The sequence below is a fragment of the Gracilinanus agilis genome, unplaced genomic scaffold (genome assembly GCF_016433145.1).
Source record: "Gracilinanus agilis isolate LMUSP501 unplaced genomic scaffold, AgileGrace unplaced_scaffold41126, whole genome shotgun sequence".
Classification (NCBI taxonomy): domain Eukaryota; kingdom Metazoa; phylum Chordata; class Mammalia; order Didelphimorphia; family Didelphidae; genus Gracilinanus; species Gracilinanus agilis.
Genome location: NW_025374830.1, coordinates 2,058 through 6,764, shown reverse-complemented (window position 1 = coordinate 6,764; position 4,707 = coordinate 2,058). Strand labels below are relative to the sequence as shown.

The following is a 4,707-nucleotide window of genomic DNA, read 5'->3' as shown; positions in this document are numbered from 1 at the left end:
TTCTATCCACTGAGCCACCTACCTGCCCTGCTTCATAAAACTTTAAAATGAAACCTAAAGGCATGTAAGTTATTGTCCTAAATAGGAGTTTACTGTCTTTGCCTTGACTTGGGGTTAGGTGATAGAGTGGAGGGCGTGGGAGGATCCTCCTATATAAATGGAGGGAGGCTCCCTGGGAGCTGAGAGACTTTTTCTCATGAAATTATCATGCCTAGAAACCAGTCCAGAAGAAGCCTGCAAGAAGAGAAGAGGGGAAGAGGGGAGGACATCAAGTTTAATTCATCATATTACACATGAGTCCAGAGTTTGAATTTCACCATCTCTGAAAATGTAATTCCTTCCCACAGAGGCCCAGGATTTTGGACTGGCTGACCCCAGACTGTGCTACCTTCTAGATGGCATCCTCTTCATATATGGAGTCATCATCACGGCCCTATTCCTAAGAGCAAAGGTTGGTCTCTATTTGTTTTTTCTTCCTCCAAATCTGTGATTTCATCGGTTTTGGGAATTGCCATTTTGGAAATTCCCTCCTCAGGTATAGTCAAATGCTTGGTGTTATATTAGAAGGAGTGGATTTTGAGTCAGAGGGACTGTTTTTAGCTGCTTCTTTGCGTCTCGTACAATGCTTTGTACAGAGCAGAAGATGTGCAAGTGTCTGTGGGATTGGATTGGTTTGGGAGCTCCAGCTAAGGAACTTCTAACCTGCTGGACCTGAGAAGTGACAAGTTATAGAAAAGTGGCAGAAGCACCTTTATTTAGAATCCAGATAGAAGAGGGCCAGCTGTCTAGCCCTTCATCTCCAGGGAGTCCTTGGCATATGCATATAAGATCAACATTTTTGTTCTCTCTCTTTCATTCTCCCTTTTTCTTTAGTTCACCAAGACTGCCAGAGTTTCTGCCTACCAACAAGATCAGAACCAACTCTACAATGTAAGTGTTTATGGTGTGTTTGCTTGTCTGTTTGTGCCTGTCTTTGTGTGGGTGTGTGTGTATGAGAGAGAGAGAGAGAGAGAGAGAGAGAGAGAGAGAGAGAGAGAGAGAGAGAGAGAGAGAATGGAAGATGTAGTAGAGGACAGGGAGGATCACTTCCTTATTGGTTTTGTGGTGGCCATGTACTTTAGGGTGCCTTGGATTTCATTGACGTGTAATATCTCCAAGAATGCTCATCACAGCTCATCCATGACTACCTACCCTAAAGAACTTTCAACTCTGTCCTATCACAGATTCAACAAAAGGGGTCTACCCACTGTGCTATCCTGTATTCTCCTCTTACCATGTGGCCAGTCCATTTTCTTTTACATGGTTTTTCCTATGTAATTCCCTTTTTTGGTATTGAACTTCAGCCTCCTTATACTCAAGGACATATTGGAGCCAGCTTGAAGACCTCAAGAGTCAATTGTTACATTTTCAGTGTGAGCATTTACACCTCAGAAATCATCAAATGCTACAAATCAGGGCTTGATCTGTTGTTTTGTTTATTGTGTACGCTTAAGAAAGTGATGGAGGAAATGTTAATAATGCAGATTAAGTGTAAAGGTATGTCATGTATATTTATTTTCCTGGAGAGCTAAAACATTTACCACAGGCTTGCTCACATCCTCCATGAACCTCTTCTTTCTTTCTGTCTGAGAAGCACTCCAAGTATTGCCTCCAAGACACAAGAGCAGTAAGGGTTAAGCAACTGGGGTTAAGTGACTTGATCAAGGTCATACAGCTAGGCAGGGTCTGAGGCCAGATTTGAACCCAGGTCCTCTGAACTCTAGGTCTGGTACTCTAACCACTGCTCCACTTCTGTATTTCCTTTTGGGTGATTCTCAACTTCAGTTCTTTAGAGATTGTAATGTGCCAGGTATCACAGCTTTACAACATCACTCATGGCAGGTACATCACCATCAAAATAATAACTCACATCTATTTTGTATTTTAAGTTTTTGCAGAGTATCATTCACAACATGTCTGTGAATTATGGTATTATACATATTATTATCTGCATTTTATAGATCAGTGGTTCCCAAACTTTTTTGGTCTACTGCCCCCTTTCCAGAAAAAAATATTATTTAGCGCCCCTGGAAATTAATTTTTAAAATTTTAATAGCAATTAATTGGAAAGATAAATGTACCTGTGGCCATCACCACACCTCTGGATCACTGCAGCACCCACAAGGGGGCAGTGGTGCCCACTTTGGGAATCACTGTTATAGATGGAGAAATTGAGGCTCTGAGAGATTGATGGACTTACCCAAAGTCACACAGAAAGTGTGGTAGGCAGGGTTTGAGTTTATGTCTCCTGTCTCCAAGTCTAGAGTTTCTCCAGCCCCACCATGGCACCTCCTTGTTTTCTTGCTGACCTGATATTTTAAAAAAGAGATCAGCCAGTCCAGCACCCGTAGAGCTCCAAGACCAAGTTCCTAGCTGTGTTTTTCAGAGACAGCCTCCATTTTGATCCTTCTGTTCTCTATGGTCACATTCCCCCTTGAATGATAGAGTTAAAGCATCTTCAGGGAAGCCAGGGAGCTACACATCTTCTGGCACCCTCCTATTGTACCCATGAGTGCCCAGTCAAAGACTGAGGAAGATACCCACCAAAGCATCACTGATACATATTTAAGGCTTGGTGGAGTTATTTTATATCCTACAAACATGTAGGTCAGGTGCAACAATATTGCACTTGCCGTGGCTAAAGAAAGTTGCCGTGCCAAAGGGAAAAAAGAACAGAAGGCTGACAAAAAGGGGAATGTGGTCCTCTGTTGTGACTTCTACTCCATCATTGGGATAGCAAGCCGGAGTCAGAGCCAAATAGGGATAGTTTACAGTCTCATGTCTTATAGGCTGAAACAGAGAAGAAGAACTCTGCTACACTGTCGCTTCTCCAATTCTCCCCAACACGGCTCCCCGACTTTGGCACTGACATTTATCACCCCCCCGTAGGGATTGCTGACATCCGTGATCATCTGCTCATCTGCACCGATCAGTGGCTTGTTAGCAGTCCCTTTGTAGTTTTCCTGGAATCAGACTCAAACATCAGTTATAGTCCCCTAAGATTTATAGTTCCTGGGGAGCCAGCTGGAGACCTGTTCTATGGAGAGGACCACTGATCCCCTATGTACCTGGGGCCCCCAGAGGATTGGGTCTCAATGTGCCGGAGACAGTCTGGAACCTTTATTTCACACTCTAGCAGTAAGGGTCTTTTTGGGGGTACAATCATGCAAATTTGTGGCAATTATATACAAATTGGTCATGTAGTATTTTCTCCAGATTTACTAGGGGAAACCAGAGATTCTTACCTTAGATCCAGGGTAGATTCCCATCTGAGGCAAGTCAAATATAGCCCTGCTCAGAGGGAGATGCTCCACCTTCAGAGATCTCTTCCATTTCTACCATTTAATGCTCTCCAGGTTACTGGGAATCCCAGAGATTTCTGGAGCTGTTCATGACAGCTTTTTTTTGATGTGGCGCTTATGATAATTCTCCATAATAATCCTGGGAGGGAGGTAGTAGAAATATCATCACCTCCATTTTACAAATTTTAAAAAAGTGAGATTTAGGCTCTCAAGCGAGTTTAAGAAGCAAATCCTAGTCTTCAGATGGCAGGAATAGTGACTTGTGACACAACATACCAAACTGCCTGGGAAGAGCCAGTGTATGTATGATTGCTTTTCTGGTGCCATTTCCATTATTTAGATGCTCTAAGTATCTGTTTTCATTTTCCCTGTCTTCCTTAAACCCCAGACCGAAATTGCATCATTCTCCTAGAACCTTTTCCTTTCCTCCCCTTGATCAGCCATGCTCTTCTGACGTTTGCCTTCCTTTTTCAGGAGCTCTCCATGGGACGAAGAGAAGAATATGACATTTTAGATAAGAGAAGAGGCCGTGACCCCGAGATTGGAGGAAAACAGGTACCGCTCTTTCTATGGCTCCCTTTGCTCCTGTGTTACTCGCTTTTGGGTCTTGCTCTCTGATCCCATGATGCTTTTTCTTATGTGTCCATTCATTTATTTCTGCCCGGTGCTGATCTGAAGTGGATTATTAACATTGTACTAGAAACACTTGCAGTAGCAATTAGAGAAGAAAAAGAAATTGAATGTATTAAAATAGGCAATGAGGAGACTAAGCTATCACTCTTTGCAGATGATTTGATGGTCTAATTAAAAACTCCTAGAGAATCAACTAAAAAGCTAGTAGAAATAATCAACAACTTTAGCAAAGTTGCAGGATACAAAATGAATGCACATAAATCATCAGCATTTCTATACATTTCCAACACATCACAGCAGCAAGAGGTAGAAAGAGAAACACCATTTAAAATCACCCTAGACAATATAAAATACTTAGGAATCTATCTACCAAAACAAACACAGGAATTATACAAACACAACTACAAAACACTTTCCAAACAATTAAAACTAGATCTAAACAATTGGAAAAACATTGATTGCTCATGGGTAGGATGAGCTAACATAATAAAAATGACAATTCTACCCAAATTAATTTACCTATTTAGTGCCATACCTATCAAACTACCAAAAAACGTTTTTACTGAATTAGAAAAAAACTATAACAAAGTTCATTTGGAAGAAGATCAAGAATATGGAGGGAAATAATGAAGTGAATTATTATTCTTTACCCTCAGCTGCCAAGCTCCTCTCCAAATGACTGATTAACATGGAGTTTGAGAAGCCCATCAGGAGTTATAAATCCTTAATCTCT

At 41.5% G+C, this 4,707-nt stretch overlaps 1 long non-coding RNA gene across 1 annotated transcript; it reads left to right on the top strand.

The window, feature by feature from the left end:
- The first annotated feature begins 362 nt into the window (after nt 1-362).
- Nucleotides 363-3,880, top strand: LOC123255211. Its single transcript, XR_006506747.1, has 3 exons — nt 363-451; nt 874-930; nt 3,816-3,880. It is a non-coding gene; the product is annotated as an uncharacterized LOC123255211 (long non-coding RNA).
- Nucleotides 3,881-4,707: the final 827 nt, after the last annotated feature.